The 12922-nt window shown below is 37.1% G+C and overlaps 1 long non-coding RNA gene across 1 annotated transcript; it reads left to right on the top strand.

The window, feature by feature from the left end:
• Positions 1 to 4961: 4961 nt before the first annotated feature.
• Positions 4962 to 12871, top strand: LOC112561421. Its single transcript, XR_003098681.1, has 4 exons — positions 4962 to 5267; positions 5786 to 5904; positions 7148 to 7253; positions 7986 to 12871. It is a non-coding gene; the product is annotated as an uncharacterized LOC112561421 (long non-coding RNA).
• The last annotated feature ends 51 nt before the right edge of the window (positions 12872 to 12922 follow it).

The raw sequence follows: 12922 nt of genomic DNA, 5'->3' as shown, positions 1-12922 counted from the left end.
AAGTGGATGAAAGCGGCACCTCAAATATCGAGCAATGTGGGCTTGTTGGTCACACTTTTGTATGTGTATAGAAACACCTTACATACAAGTCTTTCAGAAACTAAACTGTAAATGACCGGAAATAACAGAAAAAAACTTTCCTTTGAACCAAATTTTGGATGTCAAGTTTGTGTTTTTTAAATCATTTCAGCCTTTTTTCACTGACAGCTACACATGACAAAGGATGCAAAATACCACGTGAGAAACTAGTCCGGATACGAGCATGGCATTTCATTAACATTTGGGAGCGGTGGGACAGATGCACGAGCCTGTGTGGTCCTGCACGTGCCGTGCTCAGTGGACTGAACTACTCCATTTTGTCTCATGTCGGCCATAAATCAGGAATGATCATTTAGAAAACAGCCGTTTGTAAAACAAACATTAATTTAATGGTCATAATCTGTTGATCCCAGCAAAGTCAAAGTGTGACTTCAACATCTTTCCCTGAGCGCTTGTGATTTCTCTCACTGAGTGCCAGCAGTCAACGAGTGAAGGATAATTTGATATACTGATAAGAAAATTTTATTGCAGGGTGTAAATTTTTCGATCAGAATTTACAAAAGATGTTTTTGCTGTGAAGTGTACGGTGAAAGTCCCACAGCTCGATGGCCCTCAGAACAGTCAGCTGGAGTGGTTCGCCGTGTCTAGGACATGGATAAGGAGACATCTACTGCCGTCGCCTGTTGGATTGTTTTCATTTGGACGGTCGTCAAACCTTGATACAAGATCTGACATCTCAGTTCCTTATTCTATGGATGATCTGCTCGATTCGTCTTGATCTTCATGTGCAAGGATTCTTCATCGTGACCCTATAGTGACCTGGCGGCATCACGTGTTGCAGATAGCGCGTGACGTGTACGAGGGATTATAAAGGAATCATACATTATTTTATAACATTTCTTCACATTACTTATCTAAATCGCTGATTCTCAAATTTATTTTGAAATAACATTATGATTTTTTTTTAACTTCTACTACAGTTTGAATGCATTTTAACTGATATTGGCGATCTCTGTATATCAATGTCCGCCCAATTATTTGGCTGCAGGGATTGTTGAGATTATCTTCATGTCCGGCTACTAAATACAAATCGTCGGATTAAGAAAGATTTATAACATTCTCCGAAAGGTAGAGTACCGTTCACTGCTGGAATGATAGAAGGATTTTCTCTGCCACTGGAAGCCTGGAACCGGCAACGTTTGGCTCCTGAGCCGATGGCGCTGATGATGGGGAGGCTGAGCCTCAAGTATCTGCCAAGTATTTTTCCCCTCAAGCACAGGTCCTATTTTTAGTGTCTCCATCCATTGTCACGACATACGTGAGAACATTGATTGCGACACCTAACTGAGCCCACAAATAAAGCTGGAAAATATGTCATCCAAGGCAAACACACGGAGGAAAAAGATGGCGCAAGGTGGCCGGGTGGGGAGGGGGAGAGTGAGGCACGCGCGGTCTCTGTACGAGTGTTGGAGTCTACTGGCGACATGAACATCGAGTGAAGTTCCTGGGAAATTCCCATGACCAGTGTGGAGTGTGTTTCCTTATGCCGAGCATAATACAAACATGATAATTGTTATAGACGTCCATGCATGCCGATGTGTAGACATCTTTGTGAGAATACTCCACGCCTGATTGCTGTCGTGCAAGCTTGCTTAGTTTGATTGTAACTGAAGTCATCATCACAAACAAACATATTCACGGTCCTACTGTTGGTCTGTGGGGAGACCACACACACGTACACATACACACATGCAAGCACATTTTTTTCTCTCTCTCTCTCTCTCACACACACACCCTACTCTCCAATAATTCAGAAAAAAGTACGAACAGAGCAGCAGCACCAGTCAAGACCCTGACAGACAAGACATTTCAGATATTTGTATTCCTTGTTTAGCCATATGTGCTAATGACAATAGAACAGGCCACGGATTCACAGAAGACAACAACACACACAGGATAAAATTAAGCAAAAACAAAACAAACAAAAACAAATGTCACGATGTCGGCGATGTTCCACAAGTTGCTATCAGCCATCAGACTATATCATTCTCGTTCTTTCTCTTGTATTCCTTCACTGCATGAGACTGGTCAAAGACTGAAAGTGTTAGTAAACAGAAAAACGACCTACAAATAGAAAATCTGTGCACTAACCTCAGCCCAGCGACTGTTTTGAAGTCGACATGTAGAGAGGCGGCGAGCTCTCACGACAGCGCGTACCCGTACCCGCTTCTCCACCTGGCGGCCCTGTCACAGGTAGTCAGTCCACCCTGAAGGAGGCAGGTACAGCAGGGCGACGCACACGAGCTGATTGGAGGATAAGCAGCCAGTGCAGTGATGGCTTCTCCCAGTTATTCTGAGCACGTCGGACAGCCCCGAGCTTTTTGGTGAGCGAGTAAAGGACTGTCACAAGAATGGTGATAAAGTGCGACACTCTGTCTAGATATATAGATATACACACATACATATATCTCTCTACACACACATACATACACATACATCTCTCTCCACACACACACATCTATATATATACACACACATATACACATCTATATACACACACACACATATACACATCTATATATATAATACACACACATACACATCTCTCTATATATATATATAGATGTATGCACCGTTTCCCCGCAAATAAGGTTTATGATAATTTTTGCTCTAACAAAGGTATTAGGGCTTATTTTCATGTGCAAAACTGAACGTTTATCCAAGTACAAGAAAATCTACACTTATTTAGTCGTGTTACCTTCTTCTGGAACATAGTCTTAACTCAACAAACCTCGAATTCCAGCCTGAATTTTTTATCAATTATTGTACGCAGTAATGTAATAGTTTATTTATATATTAATATAATTACTGTATCGTGCAGTACGTTCGTTGTGTGTTTCAATGAACAACCTTTACTAGGGCTTATACCGTGTTTCCCCATAAGCCCAAACCCGATATCAGCCCTGGAATGGATTTAGGATGTCCAGGATAGTAGCCCTACCTCAAAATAGAAACACTAGGTAAGATCGTCGGCCAAACGGACGGACTTCGTTCATCCGTTAAAACACCAGCCGGACTTAATGAATTATAAAATAAATAAATAAAGATATGAGTTATAATGATGTTCCAGAAGATGATGGCACGACTCGACCTTATTAGAATAAATGGAAATTTTTGTACATGAAAAAATAAGACATCCTCTGACATGAAGCTCTAATACCGCTGTACAGAGCAAACATTAATATAAAGCCCGGTCTTATCTTAGGAGTAGCACGGTATGTGGAGTAGGGCTTATATCACGAGCTTCCTGAAAAATCATTCTAGGGATTATTTGGGGGGAACATGTGCGGTATCTATATGTATATCTGTCAGTGGTTTGCTGTATGTAATGCTTGTAATGTTCGAGATGTACGTGCTAGATATGTCTTTAGCATTTTACATGCCGTTTGTATTATATGTCATTTATAGACTTATGGTGTACCTGACCTGATGTTTGTGAATGCTGTGGTCGTATGTTCGAGTGAACATAGATGTCCTAACATCATAAAGCGTAAATCGCGCAGTGTCAGTGTGCAGAAGGCCGGATGTCATTTGTGAAGCAGCTGGAGAAAGGCAATTAAAGTTTGAAGTCGACACTCGCGATACGCAGATCTCAAATCTAAGATGTCATTTGCTAAGTTCCTTGAACAAATGACGTAAGGTGATGTGACGTCAAAATAAGGTGACGACAAAAAAAGAGCAGACGACAGCGGTTCAGAAAAGGCGCCAAGGACAATTAAGCGACGGAGCCGTGGCCATTGTTCTAGCCCCGTGCATTAATTAAAAGGTTGTCACCACTCTATAAGCCCCACTACTCGGCTACAAATGTACTATATTTTTTATTATTTATTAAACGAATGTTCTCAAGTTCCACAGGTTTATAATGGCAATCGGACTGGGCCTTTCAGTTGCTAAAACATTAATAATATCCTGAACTCGAGTTTATGGAGAAATTAACGATAGGACTCAGGGAAGGAAACTAATTCTGCATGTGTGTATACTGCAGAGCCGGCGGACTGTTTGGGTCTTCTGATGAGATCGTCCATCCTCATTTCTCTTCAAGAAGTCGGTCTGCGCGGCGCCACGCCCCATGTGTGTTTAGATGGTCAGTGGCGTCAAACATACAGTCAGTCATACAGTACCGGGCACTGCATGGAATCAGAATGGCCTCGAGAGAGGCGAACCATGCAATTAAAACAAACAAAACAATATTTTGCCATCATTGTGGCAATTAAGGGCCGGATCTCATATATATATATACACTCAGAAAATCGCAGTTGAATCATAATCAACGCGCGTATGCATTCAGATTTAACAAAAAAAAGCACAAAGATACGTAACAGTCCCTTTATTTTCCCACTTGTTTGCGCCTTAACACCACTGATCAGTGCTTTATTTCATGCATCCTAGCACTAATATAGCCGCCGGATTTATATACGTATATATATTATTTATTTATAATTTATTGCATGGTTTCTTGTCTCGCATTATATATCTAGCGCGATTTATCTTCAAATACGTTAAACACACGCGATCAAGAAAATATACAAGATGACAGCTATAAGAAAACAATTTTTCTGTGACAATCTGCAACCAAAAAGCACTAAACCTGACAAAGACTGTTGACTACCTAGATATATACTAATTAATATACTAACATACAATTTTAAAAAAGACAACAGCCAATCGTTTTAAACATTCTGTTATCGCATATGTAAGTTCCACTCAAATCTATATATTATAAAGGTAACACGAATGATGTTTTGTGCGAATATTATATATATTTATACTTTGGTTTCTGTCGTCGTCGTCTTCGTTGGCGTCTTCTCTTTTTATTATTATTTTTTGTTTTTTTTTTTAAAAAAAAAGCTTGAGCAGGGGAGAGCACTCCCGAGGATTAACCCCCGTTGTTATCTCTCGACAAGACGTTAGAGGACAAGCTTGTGGAAACCTATTTTGGCAAACTTTGTGGATTAGACTGAATGAAGTCTTGAGTATAAATCCCCGTAGATTGAATTAGATAGATACTGTTCATTTCGCTGCATGGGTGTGCAGGAGGTTTAGAAGTGTGATTACGCTGTCAGCCTGTCGCCTGCGATCCACTCAGGCACCTTGATCTATAGTCCTAGTCGCTTGTCTTTGATTTAACTCCTTTTTCGGCTCTTCTGAGGTGTTTCTGCTTACATCAGGTACAGTGAAATTCCTGTTGATCTTTACATATTTTCTAATTATATGCAATGAATTGGATTTGAAGCTTCAGTGTTTACAGATGAGATACGTAAACAAATATCAATTGTTTATTTACAATTTGTAAAGTAAGCAAAAAAAAAAAAAAAGCATTTTTTCATTTAGCCTTCGCCCTTTACATGGAAAGAATAAACTATGTAAATAAAGTAATTAAGTTCTGAAAGAATAGCTGGTAGTAAACATAAGGTAAGATATCAAAGTAAATTGGAAGGTAAAAATGTACAAAAGTAGTTAACAGATACATGTATGTACATAGACTGTACCAGAGCAGCGATATTTCACATTTCACGACTACAGCACTAGTTACTACTTCTAATTAATATGGTAGCTGTAAAGCCGTCAAAAGACATATCATGAAAAATAAGTGAAACATTGATAATCAATTGCCTAATACTTTAGCTGTACACATAATCAGTGTTTTGGGAAAAGTTAGCCAATGCAAAATGCAGTCCTCTTTCAGGTAATGACAAAAAAGCAGGCCGCAGAAAACAAAGGTATGGAGAGCGATGATTCAGGCGATGATTCAGGTGAAGACAGACATGGTGCAAAGAGCAAGAAAACATTGGCCACAACATTTCAGTGAGTGGTGGTGATGATGATGATGATAATAAGTAGTATTTATAATGCCTGAGTAATCATGTATGGAATCCCCATAAGAAGACAACATTTTTTTCATGACCGATTTCAGTGCAAGGTAGTGTTTCCCAAAATATGAATAATAATCAGTTTCCTATTCTTCGGATGCTTACTAGTTTACCCAGCACAATTATCATTAGGCATAGAAAGAGGTCAAAATAATGACATTACAAATGTCTACAGATGGTCCCAGTTCTCACATTAGCCATAACTTTGATGATGTAAACATATCCATCAGTCATCAGTCATTTGTCCCTTGCATGGTACCATTTGTTGGGGAGACCACATGGATAGACATGGCAGCTGACAAGGTTTCTTGCTGGGTCACATGGCTAAACCAGACTAGCTTACATCAGTTAACTGTTGCAAGTAGAGGTTCCTGGTGTCCTACAAGTGTGGCAACCGTCGTACAGAGTCATTGGTTTTATATTCTCTGTATAAGATCCAGATCAGCCTTCTCAGGCATTCTTGAATGCCTGGATTCTCCTCTTCAGTATATCCATGCACATTCCTGATGTCAAGATGTTTGACTTCTTTCTGTTCCTGGAACGTACTTCTGACTTGGGTCACAATCTAGCAACTTCCATTACATTCCAAGAGATGAACCTTATCTACTTTTGTTTGCACCTGAACTGAAACAGATATAAGGAAGTCATGGAAATCAGGCCTAGAAAATGCAGTTTGCAAGATCTGAAAGAGAAAGAATTTTAACTCTAAAATAAGTAGCACAAAATCATCAAAAATGTTTTCCAAGTTATATCTTCCTCTCATGATGTACACAAATGACAATTTTCATGATAATGGCAGGTATTGATGGATGCTGTACACAACCTGCATTTAGATTTTTCTTCCCACAGTGAAAACATGCTGCTAAATGGTTCTTACAACAGGCTGAAAGATCTTTATTTTCAGTATGGTCAGACCTGTATAAACTCTGTTCAATTTAAATGGCTTAAAGTTTGGTTGTACTTTAAAACTTGCTGTATATTAGGCAAATTTGTTATTGCACACACAACAAATGGATGTGCCTGTAACCTTACACTGCTTGATCTGCTTTGTAGGCTTGTATCTCAAGAATGAAAGGAAATAAATCAGATTTTTATCAAGTGAATAGTTTTTGCTGCCAATGAAAAGTGTGAAAGATTAAATGCTAACTAATGACTTTGATATGACTTGGTTTGTGCAGCACCAAAGGATTGCTGGTGGCTTCTTTCATAGTGTTTTGGTTGGTTTTCTTTAGTCTTCTTTTTCTTCAACTATACATGGCATGCTTGTCAAGAAGATCACAACAGGTAGGAAAAGCAAATTACCATCAGCATTTTTTAAAAAAAAAAAAACTTTCCTTAGTTTTCCATTATTTTGTAATAATTAAAGCAAAATAATTAAAGCCCTGTGAGTATCTTGTTCTCTTTGTAAGAAATTCCTTGCATTCAGTTTAGAAATTTTATTGCCTGCAGTTTCAGCAAAAAAATAAAATTATATGAAAGAATTTTCACAAACATTATTTAACAAAACGTAATGAATGTTTATTTAAACTTTATGCTGTAGTTTATTATTTAGAAATATTTCTTTGATTCAATCATTCAAATCAGCACTAAATACTGTTTTACTTAGAATTTATCCCATATACCACATGCAAAGTGTATGATTATGTTGTGGTAATGCAGCATTATTTATACATGCTCATTTCATTATCAACTTGGAGAAGAACAGTAGAAAGGGAGATGAAAGGAAAGGGCTGGACACGGGGTTTCAGCCGATTGACATTGGTGGTGGACTCTGGTTGAGGCCTTATGTGCAACCTGATGCACGAAGAGGATTAGATAGATAGATTTCATTATAAAAAGAACTCCTATTTCACACAGAAGCCTCACTGCTTCAAGTGTACTCCATTACTTCAGCATAGTTTTTTGGGAAAACGTTTCACAGAGTGTATGGTTTATGATTTTTCTCATGATTTAGTGTTTTTGGCATGATTTGTATTTAGGCTTAGGACCATCTAAATGTGTTTTGCATTTCTGCAGATCTTGAACCAGTTAGCAGCATCGAAGAGGAATATACCCCAGAATGTGTACGACTTGTACTTTGATTATTTGGAATGGGGAGCAGATATGGATCAAGTTGACCTTCGTGCCAACACGTCCATTTTCGTTCATTGAATTTTTGTGGCCACAGAACTGTGAGCTTCTCTTTTTCATGTTATACATCATGAAAAAAGCTGATCACATGCTATTTTTTAAAAAATTCTTTTTAACAGGCGACCAGAATTATTAAGTCGTTAACATATGTTGAAAAACAACATGCACATTTTCTGTGATTAAAAATAGTTTCCCTTGTTCAGGATGGGAATTCTTAATGTGCTGTCATCATAAAAACAGTTTGACTAGATAGCCATCAAAATATAGAAAAATGGCTTTAAAAGCATTCTCCATAATGATGTCATGAATGAGTGAGTATAACTATGACTGCAAGGGTCAAAATGTATTTTTCTGTTATGAAGCTTTTGTTGTTGTGTCCCCATATATTTACAAACCCTTTTTTACTGGCTTAAATGGAATTACTCTATTTTTTTTTAAATCTTTGACCAAAAAACATCAACAGTCTAAATTTTGTCAACATTAGAAAAGATCTAATACAATGTTTATTTCAGAAAGAGACTGCTGATGGAAGGAATGAGTAAATTGCAAAATGTTATTTGAGATTGCCTCAGTCAGCATGCGTGTATCATGATGGTTATCAGTGAGGTCTCAGTCTCCATGCGTCATGATGGTTTGCTTGATCATCAATGTGGAGAAAATCCTGTTATTTTTCATGACAAATGGTTTATAATATTTTATAATAAATGGTTCATGTTAATATTTGATAACAAATGGTTCATGTTGATATTTGATAAATGGTTCGTGTTGATATTTGATAAATGGTTTGTGTTGATATTTGATAACAAATGGTTCATGTTGATATTTGATAACAAATGGTTCATGTTAATATTTGATGAATGGTTCATGTTGATATTTGATGAATGGTTCATGTTGATATTTGATAACAAATGGTTCATGTTGATGAGTACTGCTGAACTTTCTCAATGTCTGCATGATATGAGGAGCTGTCTTTTTTGAAGTTTGTGTGATCACCTTGAATCTTACACGCTATTATAGACTCATGGCAAATGCTAGGCAGTGCACCAGAAGAACTGTATTCTTGGCCACAAGGCATTAGCTGGCATCAGCATATCTTAGTTTCCTTGGAAGTGTGTAATGCTGTGTCCATCAGCAACATACTTCTTTTCCTGATTATCCTGGCATTTGCTTGCTAATTGTGATTTAACCTGTGTGGTGCAGCAAACTTCACCCAGTCACCCCAGCTATCAGGATTCCAGGGTCAGGGAGAGATGGGCACGCCCCTTACAAATTGCTGGCCCCAAGAAGTGAGGTCCCTAACACCTTAGTCCCCATTGAGAGGACAACCCTTTTAACCTCTTTAAGTCATCTCCTGAGGTGCAGCATCTCAGCATACAGTTTTTACAGTTGAATTTTATCTCATCAGTGTTGCTGTTAGTTACACCATTTAAAAAAAAAAAAACTAGTTCTGCTATAATTAGTATTTTTCTTTTTGAACAGTTGATTCCTGTGCATTAAAAAATTCATTATTTTGAGGATATATCGGGGATTTTATGACACTGTCTTGATGCAGTAAATGATCTTGAAAGTGGCTTGTGCCAGAAAGGCCTGCTTCCTGACTGACAAATAGTAAAAGCAAATGTACAAGTCTAAACACTGCTACTGTTGTGCAAATTAAAACAATGGTCATTACCACATCAAATGTAAATTCTGATGAAGCTCAGTGAGCTATATTTGAGCTATTTAGCAGTGAATCAAAGATGTCGCAGCTTATGACATGCATTTTATATACTTTGCATTTCTTATTTATTGTGGAAATTAGCATATTTTTGGGATGTGCCTGTTAAGTTCTGCAGTGTTATTCTTATGAAAGCAAAGTAACTCATGGTATTATGGTATGTCATTGCTATTTTATGAGTGTTACCTCAGCGCTCACCCTCATTCCATTTTGGAAGACCTGCTTGAGTGCTTAGCACTTTTTCATTGTAAGAAATAATGTCTATCTGTTTAATTGGTTCCAATCCTAACAATAGCTTGTGTCATTCATAGTATTTTATAGTGTGGCATATAAGATTGGTTTGTTTCAAGCTATATTTTTCATTTATCCACAGCAATAATAATTTCATCTCTTCTGTTATTTGAGATCTTTGCCTTGTTACCATTTTTACCCTTTTCTACATCAGCTGCTTTAATGATTTTTTTTTAATCATTGTCAATATCATGGGCTTAACCATGCCATACTGAAGGGGTAATTCTGGCACATGAATGCCATACTCATGCTTGGTAATGTTCTGTTCCTTTTTTTAATTCAGTTATTTCTTACTGTTTACCTCTTTCCTTCCCTTTAGAAAGTTTCTTTGGTGCCATGATGACTGTATACATATCATATATATATGTAAACAGTCCAACAAGATTGTGAACATAGCATCAAGACAGGTAAGCTTGATGTCTCATACAGGTTTTAGCACAATAGTCAATGCAGAGCAAATGGTCAAGCGCCAAAGCAGAATTCTCTTAGAAATATTGGTCAAGAACCAAAATGTTCAAGCACAAAGCAAGTCTGAGTGCTGAGGTACCACCATATAGTTAGTTCTTTGCATCACTTGTTTAAAAAAAAAACTTGTGATTGTAAGCTGTGGCTCATTTATGAAATCAAATTAGTTTTATAGGCATAGTACTGATGTTCCTAAATCCTCTCTGTATGCGTACATTTGGGAGATTCGTCCAGTTGTTGGATGGATTGGCAAGGTAATTGGAAATTCATGTATGTTTCATTGTTCCTTATGCTAAATAATGGCCAGGCTTAAAAATTTCTCACAATACAATGGTTTATTTGCTATGTAATGCTGAATACTGTTGTGATAACAGGCAGTGACCAAAGGTCACACAAGAACTATAGTGTAAATGGGCAACACTTATTTCTGATATTTGATTGTGTGTACACCTCTTGATGTCAGACTTATCTAAATCCGCTTTGTTACAGATGTTACAAGTTATTGTATACATGTATATTATATATACTGTATACATGTATATGGATGCCTTTCTTGATACTTGTAGGAATCTAATGATCATACACTTTTCTGTTATTCACTAAAAGTGGATGCAGAAGTATGTGTAAGCATGCATATGCATATGCTTACTGAAGTCTGTCAGTGCTATTTAGATAGTTTATGCCTTATATGATTTGGAGCAACATTTCAAGAAAGTTAAGTTGGGTTCCATAGCAAGATACATGGGCATGCTCAGTGATAAACCACAGAAATGATATAAAGTCATAAGAAGCTGGAAAGCTCTCTTTGCTGCAGAAGTGTTGTGGAGCTAATATTCAGTCTGATAAGTACTTGTGAGCCAAACAAGATCCCAGCTCAGGGGTGACTTGAACGCATCCAAATGTCCTGCTTGAACATGCTTTCTACATAAGTGCAATCCACTTGATTCAAATGTCATCAGATTTTATTATAATGGAAAATTTATAAATTTGCTGAAGACAGCATTCCATCTCATTGGTGAATGGTCTCTGTACATTATGCTTTTTAACACTTTACAGTTCAGTCGAACACCGTAATTGAAAAACGTTTGTCCACTTCATGGAAAAAAGCCTTAACTATAAGGATCTGAACAGTAGACCAAGTCAGAATGCTTTGTGATTGCATTTCTCTCTTTTCACAAAGCAACTAAAAGACAGCAAGTGCCAGGAAAATAATTAAAACATTTTCTCACATGATGGCCGTTTTAATTGAACACAACTATTACATATTTCTTCAGATGGCACATGCAGCTTTAGTAAATTAGATATTTTAACTTTTTGTCTGATATCTTTTATGAACTCATTGTTTTATGTGGTGGTATGCAAAGTTAATTGGAGGTTTATGTGGTTTCTTTTTTTAAAACTTTCTCTCGTTTTGAGGGAATGGTTTTGGCATGTTATGTGTCTACTGAGTTCGGTTCTGTTGAGAAAGAAGTTTATAAAGGTTGTTCTGAGGGATGTTTGCTAAAGTTTTTAGTTAACACAGAGAAGTGTAAAAAAAATGCTGCAGTTTATGTCAATGAATTGTAGGAGGATGAGGAACAGACCAGAAATTTAGAAAAAAATGGATTACTTAAATATTAAAATGGCAGACTGATGGAAAATGACCAACATGATTTGTAGGCTTCCAAAATTGTTTGGGAACCACTCCTCAGATATTATGTTTTAGCACTTTTTAGCCTGGTTGTGTTTGAGAAAAATGGAAATTAGGGGAGAAAAAACTTTTATCATAAAAAAATTCTCCAGTGGAATATTATTGGCATAACATACTGCTGGTCTGGCATGGTGGAGCTGGCTAGCTGTGAAACACTTGTCATCTGTAACATACTCATACATCTTGTCGATTGTAACATTCTCATACAGTTTTGGTTTATTTGCTGGCAACAGCAAAGATGTTGCTTTGACTCATGTCTTTGGTTAAATGTGAGGTATTCATCCTATTTTGTCTTCTGATTAGCCTTGCAAACTTTATAACAGAGAAATTGAAGAAAGTGTAAAACTGGTTCAATTGTGGCCAATATTTAAATATACATTTGAAAAACTAGTCAGTGTTTTGCGCAGCATATCTAGCTCATTGTGCACCAACATTCACAAGAAAGTTTGTGGCATGTTGATGAGCTGAAAATGCAGTTGGCATTGTTTACAAAACAAAATTTTCTGTATTTTTTTTTTCCAATCAATGGGGCTTATTAATAAAAATATATATGCATTGCATGAGAATTGTGATAATCTTGAAGTTAATGTTAAAGATGAATTTTGTTTAGCTTCTTTCTTTTTCTGTTCAGTATGACAGTGTCTTTGTGCACATAGTGCT

Source organism: Pomacea canaliculata, linkage group LG4 (genome assembly GCF_003073045.1).
Source record: "Pomacea canaliculata isolate SZHN2017 linkage group LG4, ASM307304v1, whole genome shotgun sequence".
Taxonomy (NCBI): domain Eukaryota; kingdom Metazoa; phylum Mollusca; class Gastropoda; order Architaenioglossa; family Ampullariidae; genus Pomacea; species Pomacea canaliculata.
Note: the sequence above shows the minus strand (reverse complement) of the source record. Positions and strands in the feature narration are given on the sequence as shown.